Genomic DNA, 13,424 nt, shown 5'->3' with positions numbered 1-13,424 from the left:
AACTACCAATGGCAAAAAGCAGTAACTAACAAAGTAAGTCTCAATGTGATGGTAACGGGCAGTATCCAACGTAATAAATAACTAATTACTGCTGTTTGCCTACACAGAGATCTGGAACATAATGTTTAATGTGAATATAAATGGCAGTATCTAGTTAGTAAAGTAGATACTGCTATTTCCTTCACATTTGTATTCAAAATTTGTATTATTTTCATGACATAAGGCAGTATCTTCTCAGATACTGACATTTAAACATCACCTGATTTAACATCCGTTAAAATAAACACATGACAGAAAATAAACTAGAGATTCCTAGTAAATTACGCGATAATTGTAGAGGTGTCCCTACTCAAAAGAAACAAGGTATAATTTCGCAACTGTGCCCTCTCATTCCTGAAAACAGTCGGCATTTTGGCTTTCATTAAAGGAAGGTGACGTAGAAGACTTAATAAATTTCGAATAGTTTTTTCAATATTATGTAATTAATTAAGAGTTTTTTCTTTTTCTAATGTGAATTACATTTAATTATACTACCGCTTTATTCTGCATTTTTGTTTTATTTTTAAAACCGATATTTACATAAATCTGACAATTCTACATTTTTGCTTAAGAATTATTTTTATTAGGGCAAAAAGCAGTAACTGCTGAATTTTCAGCCAAAAACAAGTAACACAATTGTTTAATTTTTTCAAAAATTAATGCATATTTTTTAATGTTTTTTAACGTTTTTCTGCTTAAAATTAAGGAGATAATAAATTGTGTGAAAGAAAAAATCTTAAATTACAAATAACTCACAACCATTCTTTTGGCACTTACTGCTTTTTACCTTATCACGGCAGAAGTAATGGATAGTCCAAGGATCAAAATCTATATCATGCCAAAAGGCGCTTTTACCGGGGGTGGTTGCCACCCCATTTCGGGGGTGGAAATTTTTATTATATTTTGACCGCAAGAGTTGGTAAAAACATTCATTATAAGCAAAAAACGCTCTATACTTTTTCTTGATAAAATTAATAGTTTTCGATTTATTCGCTATTGAAAATGTTAGTTTTCTAACAAAAAAAATCAAGGTTTTTAATCAGTTTTCTGCTAATAACTCAAAAAGTTTTCGTTTTATCAAAACAACTTTACCTAACAAAAATGTTCCTTTTGAAAAAATAAAGAAAACCGTTGTTTTCTTATTTTCTTTAAGACCAATAGTAATCGAGCTAAACGTTATTAAATGGTTGCTCTTCTTCGTCAAATGCTAAATATTGTAGATTCAAAGTCAAATGACGGGAAAACTATTCATTTTTCGAGGATAACTTGCTGAAACTAATTTAAAGTATTTAAAGATATGTATCTCCATAAATAAAAAAATCTCTAGCTAAAAAACTTAAGTGACTTATAATGAAAATAATGTCAGTCCCTATTTTTTCAGCAAAAAAGTGGTCGTAAACAAGCCCCTAGTCACCACCCTAATTAAAATTGGTCATTGACATGATTTGGTTTTCTTGAGTTATGTATTGTTAATAGTTTCTAGAAGTTTGGTCGGTTTAGAATGATTAGTTTAAAAAAAACGGAGTTAAAAGCAAATAACGAGTTTTTGTAGTTTGGTAAAAATGCCCTTTCCTTCAGAATAGAAAGATTAGCATCAGACATACGAAAAAATATTTAAATATGAAATTGTATTTTATTTAATTGTTTAATTGAGCTATTGACAATTAAACTTGTAATATCATGCAAAATCCACCTTTACCAGCCATTTCAATGCCACCTCTTTTTGTGACCGAGAATTTTAAAAATATTAATATTAATAGCCTTAAAGATCTTGTAAAAACCTACAAAATTCTTTTTCAGCGAACTTTCTAAGATAAAAAGTAAAAAAGGTACGGTTAAAAATCAGTATATTTTTTGAAAAAAAAAAAGAAGAAATCCAATTGGAAGCATAATAATGTAAGTTAGCGGTGTTTTTAGTCGTCGGTCTTATTTATTCTTCTTTATTTAGGTACTATTAATAGATTCTAGAAGTTTGACTGACTTTGAATGGCTAGTTTTTAAAAAATTGAAGTTTAAAGCGAATAACGAATGTTTGCAATTTGGTAAAAAATGCCAGTTTCTTCAGAATAGAAAGATTATCATCAGAGATACGAAACAATGTTACAAAATGAAATTGTAGGTAATTTAATTACCAAGAACTTGGTTTGATAAAATTGTTCTACGGCAAAAATTGAGTGAATCGTAAATGAGTATATAATCGAAAAACATTGATTTTTTAGATATAAAGCTAACACTTTCGATAGCGAATAATTCAAAAACAATTAATTTTATCAAAAAAATATATAGAACATTTTTTGCTTAGAATGAATGTTTTTATTAACTTTTGCGGTCAAAATATAATAAAAAATTTCCACCCCCGAGATGGGGTGGCAATCACCCCCATGGTAATCCTGTTGGCATTATATAGATTTTGATTCATGGACTATCCACTACACATTTTCAAATTTTCAAGCAAATTGATCCATTCTATAAAAACTGTGAGGTGAAAAGCTTTGGTTTCTGGACTACAGTATTTCTCATGATCATCTTTCAGTGCGTCACAATTTTTCGATTTCTTTCTAACGCATTAAATTGTATGTGACAGAAAAAAGGCACGTCGGTGATTACATTTCGTCGGTGACATTTTTATAACATTTACTCTAGTTATTCTAGTTATCGATAGATGGCGCCATAATAAAAAACTAATTTTTTTTTAATTAGATAATAATATTACAAATATAATCTGTATAATTTATAAGACTATACAAATCAAAGAAAATACCATTTTATAAATGCAAGAAACACATTTGATTTGTTTTTATTCCAAATTGAAAATAAAATGTGACAACTGTCAGATTTAACTAAAATGTCATGTTAGAATAAATGTCATAAATGTGTATTATCACGGACTTACTCTTTTTCCTATCATTTGTTACGCACTGAAAAATGATCATGAAAAGGACAATACTAGTAGAAGCAGAGTTGTAGATAGAGTTCGTCCCAAACCCCTTTTTCAGTGTGTCATTAATTTTGACGTCATATAGGATTTTAAGAATGTCACAAATTATTGCATGACATATTATTTAAATTTGACAGTTCTAAGAATATTTATATTTATCATATGTTATACACAATATTTGCCATAATATTAATATTTAAAATATTTTAATGTAAAAATAAATAAATATAAAATCAAATTTCACTATTAGTCCAGGGCGCATCTGTTTTGAGATGGACGTTGAGAGGTGACTCAAATTTTTTTGCAGAAATTGCTTGAAAATAAATCAAATAATAATATTTGAGTTATCCTCCCTCTCAAAAAGGTCCGGAACATTGTTTAAATAATCAAAATGTCAAAAATTGAAGGAAAAATTCGATTTTTTTCTTCGTTTTTTGATTATAACTTTAAAAGGATTCATTTTCGAGAAAAGTTGTACCAACATAAAAGTTGCGTAATTAAATTTCCTACAATATAGAATTGGTTAAAAATTTAAAAAATAGTAACCCTAGTTGCAAAATAGCAATAATGGCGAAAAAACCATACAAAAACAAGTATTCGCATTTTACGTTTTTCAACCATTTATGCTACACTTAGGACCTTCATATTTCACCCAGAAAGTCTTTATGATACAGTAAAACAATACTGTAAATTTCATTAAGATCGGTTTAACAGATTTTGCAAAATAAATTTTGCAATCCAGCTTTCGCAAAAAAAATTAATTTTTTCAAAATGTTACAGGACTGAAAATAAAGCAGATAGCAAGTTGAAATTTTTTTTTGCTTATAGAAGTGTACTGTACCTTTCATTTGCAATTTTCAAAATTAAAATCGATTAATTACCACGGCGTCAGAAAATTTTTGAAATAAACAATAATTTTTTGTGCTACGCGCAGGACAGCAGTGTTCAATTCACACAAATTGATTTCCACCAAAATTTCTTCCAATCTTTATCTTATATATTATTTTCTTACTCTATATTTTGTTGTATTTTAATATTTTAATTCCACAAAAATCAAAGTAATTTTATTATTGTTTGTGAAATATTGTTTAAACAATTGCATATGTTTAAAAATAATAAACTTTTATTATTTAAGTTAAAATATATGAACAAAGAAAGTTTTTGCTAATAAAAGTGTTATTTCAAAGGATAGAGTATGTGTTTTTATTTTGCAATAAACAAATTTATTTATTTATATCGAAATGTAATAAAAATTAAAATGTATCAATCATTATCAAAGGTCATTGGAATGCCCAATCAGAGCAAACTATCTGCTGTCCTGCGCGTAGCACCAATAATTAATGTTTATTTAAAAAAATTCCTGACGCCGTGGTGTTAATCGATTTTAATTTTGCAAAATTTCAAATCAAAGGTACAGTACACTTTTATACGCAAAACAATTTTTAACTTGCTATCTGCTTTATTTTTAGTCCTGTAACATTTTGAAAAAAGGAATTTTTTTACGAAAGCTGGATTGCAAAATTTATTTTGCAAAATCTATTAAACCGATCTTAATGAAATTTACAGTATTGTTTTACTGTTTCATAAAGTTTTTTAGGGTGAAATATGAAGGTCCTAAGTGTAGCATAAATGGTTGAAAAACGTAAAATGCAAATACTTGTTTTTGTATGTTTTTTTCACAATTATTGCTATTTTGCAACAAGGGTGACTATTTTTTAAATTTTTAATCAATTCTATATTGTAGAAAATTTAATTACGCAACTTTTATGCCAGTACAACTTTTCTCGAAAATGAATACTTTTAAAGTTATAATCAAAAAACCAAGAAAAAAATCGAATTTTTCCTTAATTTTTTGACATTTTGATTATTTAAACAATGTTCCGGACCTTTTTGAGAGGGAGGATAACTCAAATATTATTATTTGATTCATTTTCAAGCAATTTCTGCAAAAAATTTGAGTCACCTCTCAACGTCCAAATGTACTAATATTTTTACAGATGCGCCCTGGTCTATATACAATATCCGAATATACCAATGACATAAATATTTATATTTACGTCGCTTAAAAGTACTAACCTAGAGATTACAATTGTCATTTTACCCGTTCATATTTGTGAAAATGCTGGTCCGATCCACGGTTATTAGACTTTATTACGGTTGTCTTGTCCGACGGTGGTGGGGAGACTTATATTTTTGACTTTACGTCACAAGAGTTTACATTCCCATATTTTTAAATGATTTTCGATCATTGAATGTGTGTTATTGTGTATCGGCCATTCCACGAACATACGCCTGTTTTGGATTACTTCGACAAGGAATATTTTACTGTGCAACATAAGAAGTACGAAAGTAAATGGCGTTAATAATTATTCCAATAAACAACAATGTAATTTGCAATTTACTTTCGTTCTTCTTATTTTGCACAGTAAAATATTCGTTGTCGAAGTAATACAAAACAGGCGTATGTTCGTGGAATGGCCCATACCTATATATGTGTATTATTTGTGTTATTATGAAATAATTAGACAAATAGTACACATTTTATCTTATACCGGGTGGTGAATCGTAAAAAGGGCCATAGGAAACTCAATGTAAAATTCTGAATTGTTGAATTCCTGCTTCCCTAATTATTTTACATCAAAAGTCATGAGAGAATACTTGTAGAGAATTAAAATCTGTATTAAAATCAAAAGTTAAAATTGTTCTACGATTTAAATGCATTCCAAAATTTTGACAAATATGATACATGTGCCACAATAGGTATGCGTGTAAAAGTAAGGCCACCCGTTACTATTTAACTGACAGTGCTCACACCATTGACTGAATAAAAAAAATCTTTATTATTAATCCTTTCTCCGCAACTGAGGGTATCTTATCAACTGTATTGTTTTTAAACAATAGATGATAAAATAAAAATATTGACAGTTCAAAATAGTGAACATTATTGCATTGTGTGTGGCCTAAGTTTGGGCTGAAAACTAAAATGTATTACATTTTTACAAAATTTTGGAATATGTTTAATTACGTAGACCAATTTTAACAGTTATTTCCAATACAGATTTCAATCCTCTACAAATAGTTTCTAATGTCTTTTGATGTACAATAATTATTAGGGAAGCTGGAATTCAACAGTTCAGAATTTTACATTGAGTTAATGCAAAATTTTGACGCATGTCAAAATTCTCAATGTGTTTTAATTGTATTCATTTTTTTCGAATCCTGAGAAAACTAATAAATATTTTTGAAAAATTTAAACTTAGAATGAAAGACTACATTATTACCGAGGGCGGAAAGTCCCTGAAAACTTCTATAATGTTTATTTTAATAAGTTACAGGGCTGAAAATAAAAGAGAAGTGTGATATTTAATTTTAAATATTTCATTCAATAGAATCTGCTTGTTTATTCTAAGGGGCTTTCCGCCCTCGGTAATAATGTAATCTTGCATCCTGCGTTTAAATTTTTCTAAAATACTTGGTTTTCTCAGGATTCGAAAAAAAATCATATTACGATTCAAATGACAGTAAACTCTCGTGACGTAATCTCACCCTTAATGTTCATTGGTTAGTCGATTTAGGCAACCGTAGTAATGTCTAAGAACCGTGGGTCCGATCCATTACTTTTGTGTCAAATAATTTTAATCGCATCATTGATTGGTTATCTATTTAGAGTATTGTAGCCGCCAACCAGTTATACATCTGTAAGTATAAGTCGTTTTAATATGCAAAAACCCGTCAACGAATACATAATTTCCTAAGTTGTATGTATAATAATCACGGAGGTACGATTTTTTCTGTCACTTTCTAAGGGTACAAAATGTTAAGATAGGCAAAATGCCCTCACTCCCAGAATTCAATTTTTTTAATTTTTTTACGTTCTATGCAATTAAAAAATGAGATAACGCGGATTTTTAGCTCGCCACCCCCCTTACCCCTCCCCCCACAGCCAAAAAGGTAGATTTTTAGATTTATTTTTTTTAGTTGGGTTGTAATGGATTTAAAATTTTTAAAAAATTCACACATGTATCTGAGACTTTTACAAAACATGTCCATTTTTATGGACCCGTAGGTCGAGTGTACATAACCTCAAAAATTTTTTAAACTTTTTTAAAGCTTATAACTTTTTTTTTGGAGGGGGCTGCAGGTCCAATTTTTTTTGCATTTTGTGTATTTTATCAAAAGCTATCTCCCTGATTTTTTTCAGATTTTTCCGTTAGCTGCGCCATCTTGAAAAATCCGAAAAACTGTTTTAGGGGGTTTTTGGTGATTTTTTCCATTTTATATACTGCAACATAGACCAACTCAAGGTTTTGTTAATAGATTATGTAGAATTTGAAATAACTGAGTATTTTAGGACTATAAAAAATTAGGCAAAACACCCCAAACCCCCCAAAAACCATGTTTTTTTTAAGTTATATAAAGGTTTTTGCCGGGTTTTTGAGATCGATACAGCCTAAATATTTTGATTTTTTTTTAATTTTTTTACTTTATATGTGATTAAAAAATAAGACTCATCGCATTTTTAGCCCACCATCTCCTCCCCCTGCCCCCACAAAAACGTCAATTCTTTTATTTTTTTATTTAGTCAAAGTTTTGTAAGGGTTTTTGTGGGTCTTCATATTTTTGAGGTCGATACAGCCTGAATATATTTTTTATTTTTTTACGTTCTGTGTGATTAAAAAATTATGAGTCACCGCAATTTTAGCCCACTTCCCCTATTACCCCTCCCCTCAGCCAAAAACGTAAATTTTTCGATTTTATTTTTTTTTTTAAGTTGGCTTTGCAATTAAATCGCAAATGTTGTTCTAAAGCTATTTCTTTGTGGCATTTTTGTAATTAACTATTCTAAATGGGAAATAAGCCACAATTTAACTAAAAAGTGATTTTATTTTCCATCTGTAATGCGTTAGAGAGAATTCGATAATCTGTGACGCACTGAAAAAAGGGTTTGGTACGATCTAAATAAATAAGTCAGATTAAATTAAATTAGATATTTTTAAGATAAGATTTTTTAACAAGCTACATTTTTGTTTAATTTGTTAATATTTTGTATTTTGACAACGACGTCCGTGGTGGACGTCGAAACGTTAATAAAATCATTTTTTAGTTAAATTGTGGGGCCACAAAAACCTGGGCCATGTGTTCCGTAATGATAAGTACAGTCTGCTACAGCTTATCGTCGAAGGCAAGATTGAAGGTAGAAGAGGTTTGGGCAGGAAGAAGAAATCCTGGCTGAGAAACTTGAGAGAATGGTTTCAAATACCAGAAGCTGCGAACATAATACATGCGGCACAAAACAGAGAAACCTATCGTTTGATGGTCGCCAACCTTCGGTAGAAGACGGCACATAAAGAAGAAGTTAAATTGTGGCTTATTTCCCATTTAGAATAATTAATAATTATTAAATTATAAATTACAAAAAGTACATTTTAATATATCATACTTCTTGTAGTTTTGTGAATCAAAACTTGTTCTTTGTTCATTAGTTTGTATTTAATAGGTACCCTAATATTACCTTACATTATACATATTCTAATTTATTCAAACATCTGCTTGTACCATCTACATAACCTATATGTATATCTGCCTATCATTTCATTTTGCTTCACGTTTACTGCCACATAAAACACCATAAAAAGAATGAGGAAAGTATTACCAAAGAATATATAGCTCCGTATAGGTATATTCATAGAGTATTCGGAGAGTTATATTCGTTGGTATTACACTTAACAGTTCTAAAGTCTTCATCGCTGTCTTCGTCTACTACAGGTATAACATCTGTATTGTCAAAGAGTTTTGCAAGATATTCTGCTGGTTTGATGATTTTTGTAGAATATCTTCCATGCCATAAATATTATATTATGGCAGCTACATGCGAACAACAGAACAGCCTATAGTTATGTTGCTGTTTGCGCAACTCGCATCTACAAGATATATGCAAGACATAGATATCTATCGTTTAATGTTTTCCAAACCATCTACATTTGGCTCATAATGCAAATAGTCCACGATGTATGCTTCTCCCCGTTAAGTAAATTATTCTGATTCGTTTTTTGCACAAACTTACTCCAAAACAGGTCCTTTAAACAAATTCACAAGGTGCCAGCTCGATTTTTGACCCTTCGCTTTGTTATCGAACGTATTCGCTTCGTATCTGATTAGTATACGTAGCGAAGACGTTCAATAACGAAGCGAAGGGTCAAAAGCGAAGGTAAAAAATGGATACAAAACGAATCCGTTCGATAACGAAGCGAAGGGTAAAAAATCGAGGCCCTGGCTGTACCACGGTCGGAAAATTGTTTAAACAATTTTTTAAACTAATTCAAAAAATCAATTTTTTCACTTCGGACAAATCTTTTTTAGATTCTCTGGATCAACCTGAACAAAAAATGTCTCTCGTGATCTTGCTCTAAAATTGACTGTTGTCGAGTTACACGCGATTTAAAATTTGAAAAATGCGAAAATGACCATTTTCAAGGCTTAATAACTCGATTAAAAATTATTATTAGGAAAGTCAGAAAGTGACCAAATCAAAGTTTAAAGCCTACAAGAGCCTGAAGAAATTTTTGTCACTATTTTATTAAAATAACTATTAATTTTAATAATTAAAAATGAGCGCTAAGCACGTATTGAGGCGGTCGTCCGCGAGAGATGTACAATTCATTGGACGTTTTAAAAAAATATCGATAAAACAAGTATCGATCGAAGTCAAAAATACGTTTTAAAAAAATAAAAAAGGAATTTTGAGGTTATGTGTACACTTGACCTACGGGTCTATAAAAAATAGATATGTTTTGTAGAAGCCTCATAAAATTTTTAAATTAATTGCAACTTAACTAAATAAAAAAAAATAGAAGAATTGTCGTTTTTGTGGTGGCAGGGGGAGAGGGTGGTGAGCTAAAAATGCGATGAGTCTTAAGTAGATGATCTAAACGGGTGTCACTACAGATATAGGGAATTCTGTGTGTTAGAGAGAGAGGTATATGATGTCACAGCTGATATAGGGAAGTATGTGTGTTAGAGAGAGAAACATGGTATCTCTGCTGCTATTGGTCCGATTTAAACGTACGACGGCTCGTTGGAATGGGCGGGAGATAACGAATACAAAAAAACATGGCGGCATAGTGTCAAAAGGGCGCTTTCCGATGTGACGACGTCCGATGGGGCGCGTTCCGATGTGACGGCGTTCTAGCGCTGGTCGATCGGTGCGCGATACCAGATGTGCGATCGGTACCTTAATTTTTCGCGGAACGCGAAGCAGATGCGCGGTCGGTACCTTAAGTTTTTCGCGGAAGGATCTCGTAGATACGAAGCGCGCGGCTGGTAATTTTGGAATTTAAATAAAACAACAACATAATGCAATTTTTTTATTAAAAGAACTATCACTAAAAAGGAACACAGCGGCGCAGCGGTGCGCGATACCAGATGTGCGATCGGTACCTTAATTTTTCGCGGAACGCGAAGCAGATGCGCGGTCGGTACCTTAAGTTTTTCGCGGAAGGATCTCGTAGATACGAAGCGCGCGGCTGGTAATTTTGTAATTTAAATAAAACAACAACATAATACAATTTTTTTATTAAAAGAACTTAAAAGGAACACAGCAATCTTTATTCGTATATAGTTACAATTTTGTTTAACAAAGTTTTTAATTGTTTTAATAGACCGTCTTCAGGGCAGGGTATCCCAAAAAGCCCCCAACTGAACGTTCCTGCTGCTACAACTTTACGTGTGTATTCGCTGTACTTATAATAGGTATTGTTTTGAAAAAAGTAAATAAACCCATCCGTGTACCGGAATGCTGATGTTATTTTATTTGGTATTCCGGGGAAGAGATCATTTATTGGGCCGCGGTTTAAGACATCTCCAGCTTCATTAAATTCAATGTATGAATTATCATTGTACATTAAATATGTTTGACCGCTGTTTGTTTGAAATAAGGCATTTATTTTGGTTCTCGTAGGTATAGAAGGAAACATAAAACTTTTTTGAAGTTGTAAATTAGGGAAAGATGCGTCGTAATACCGATTATTGCATACAGTTATTAAGTGTCCCTCGGAATTCTGAAAAACATGTGAAACTTGCGTAAACCTCAACTCTTTAGGGAGATAATCAGTAATTAATTCTGGATGTTGTGGAAGACGCATCTCATTTAAATCAAACTTCCATAAATATTTGTCAGACCCAACGTACATGCGATAATTTGGAAACTGTGGAGATGTAGCTAGAAACATGAAATCGGGATACTGAAGTAGACAGATGTTTTTTATTGCAGGTGTTGTCGGCAAATAGATCCTATTTTTCGAAAGTATTGTTTGCGTAACTGGGGCTGTTGACATCGATGTGGGGGCTTCTGTTTGTCCATATAGCCTGCTCATTGCCTTTTTATCATCATCATCAAAACTTGTCACATCTTGTTGATACCAAGGATACATAATAGACGAATCGCTATGACTATGTTCTAGTCCAAGGGTATGACCAATTTCATGCAGTAGGACAGCCAAAAAATTGGCTTCACCATCAGGAGCTCTGCCATTTCCTGCATACCACCGTTCATTGGCATCAAGATGGATTTCGATGCAATCGTTTACGCCAGGATAGTATGCGTGGGCTAATACTTTTCCAGGACCATCGAAATTAAATGGGCATTTAGAGGTTCCTTGACAACTTGCTCGAAAACTATGATTATTTGACACCACAGTTATAGTAATATCCGGCTTTGAAGAAGGTATTATTACTCGTTTAAACTTTAAGTTAGATATTTTCTCCCATCTAACGAAAGCGTCTTCAGCAAGATGTATATAAACTGGATTACTAACAGCTTGAGGAAAATACCAACTTAATGTTGTTTTATTCCACTTCGAATGAATTGCATAGTTATTGTCGCCAACAGAACATCGAGGCTTATTCATCATCATATTCATAGTATCATTATTTAATGTTCCGGTCACCGGAAGATTGTATCTTTCTTGAAATTCAACTAAGGCCATATCGATACTAGAAATAGCATTACTTGATGTATTTAGATATCCAAATCGTTTAAGAAAAGAACTAGCATACTCCAGAGTGCTATTCTCTGCATACACAGATACAGAGAGCAACAATAAGACATGTAAACAGACAAGCATCTCGATTTATACTAAACCCAAAATTTTTTGGTAAAGTTATTTAAGAAAATATTTGAAGTAAAAATCGTTGAAAATAATGAAAATAAATGTTAGCAGATAATTTACATATCGCATAGGAAATAGCGGTTGAGGGTCTAATCGCATTACTATGCAATTTTCGTTATCATACCCACATTTTGTTATTGAGTTATATTTCTTATCATGTGCATAGAAAATGTTGGAATTTTTAAAACCAATGTACTGTTATTCATCAAAACAATCAGAAAGATAGTTTTTGATAAATTCACAGCTAAAGACAAAGAAATTTGGGTGAAACGCTTAACGAAACAAATCAAAACTTGTAATAAAGTAATAAAAAAACGCACTTTGCCTATAGGTACAATTAGAAAACTGCAAACGCATGTAGGATATTTTAAACATTTTAAACAGATTATTTTCAATAGACATGTCGGTATGGGGCTAGACAACAAACTAAAACATAGAGTTAAATGGGAAAATGTAGTTTCCGCGTTTAAAAGTCGAATTAGAACTGGAGTTATAGTTAATTTATGGCATAAGGACTTAGCACATTTCCTAAATGATTGTTATATTATTTTTAAAAATAAAATCAGAAAAATTTTAAAAGCAGATAAAGTTGTTAAAGTTAATGTTTGTTTTTGTGGAGAATTTATTAAAAAATCGGGGGAGGAGGAAATTGTAAATTTTAAATATTTTAATACAAAAAATGCTGTACTAGACGTATCTACCGATACAGAGCGGTGGTTTTTTGAGAATGTTAAAGATAAAATAAATCTTAAATTATCCGAGTTTCAGGAAAGGGACTCCGGTTTTGCATTAAATAGAATTGTATCTTTAGAAGTAAATATTAATCGATATGAAATTGGAAATGGTTCCTCGTATATTAAACTTCCTGAGAGTATTCAAAAAAAGCGTGCTTGTATTAATGTAAAAAATTCTGATCAAGCATGTTTTTATTGGGCAATAGTTAGTGCCCTCTATCCAGCTAAAGCACATAAAGAACTCCCATCCTCATACCCATGGTACAGTACAGTACTAAAAACAGAAGACCTAGAGGCACCAATGCAGTTACATCAAATTTCAAAATTTGAAAAATTAAATAATATATCAGTCAATGTATTTGCTTTAGAATTAATAGAAAATAATGAAAAGTCATTTTTCACAGTATATCCAGCTAGATTAACTAAAACAGTCGTTGCCAAACATGTAAATCTTCTTTTAATTCAGAATCACTATTTTCCTAAATTAAACGATTATGAAGCACCTCCAGTGGATAATGATAATTCAGAAATTAAGTACCACTACTG

The 13,424-nt window shown here is 31.3% G+C and overlaps 1 protein-coding gene across 1 annotated transcript in view; it reads right to left on the bottom strand.

Annotated features, from left to right (window-relative positions):
* LOC114334111 (uncharacterized) overlaps positions 1-13,424 on the bottom strand; it is a 758,790-nt gene that overhangs the window by 174,509 nt on the left and 570,857 nt on the right. The window lies entirely within an intron of this gene.

Source organism: Diabrotica virgifera, chromosome 5 (assembly GCF_917563875.1).
Source record: "Diabrotica virgifera virgifera chromosome 5, PGI_DIABVI_V3a".
NCBI lineage: Eukaryota > Metazoa > Arthropoda > Insecta > Coleoptera > Chrysomelidae > Diabrotica > Diabrotica virgifera.
This window is presented reverse-complemented; position numbering and strand designations above follow the sequence as displayed.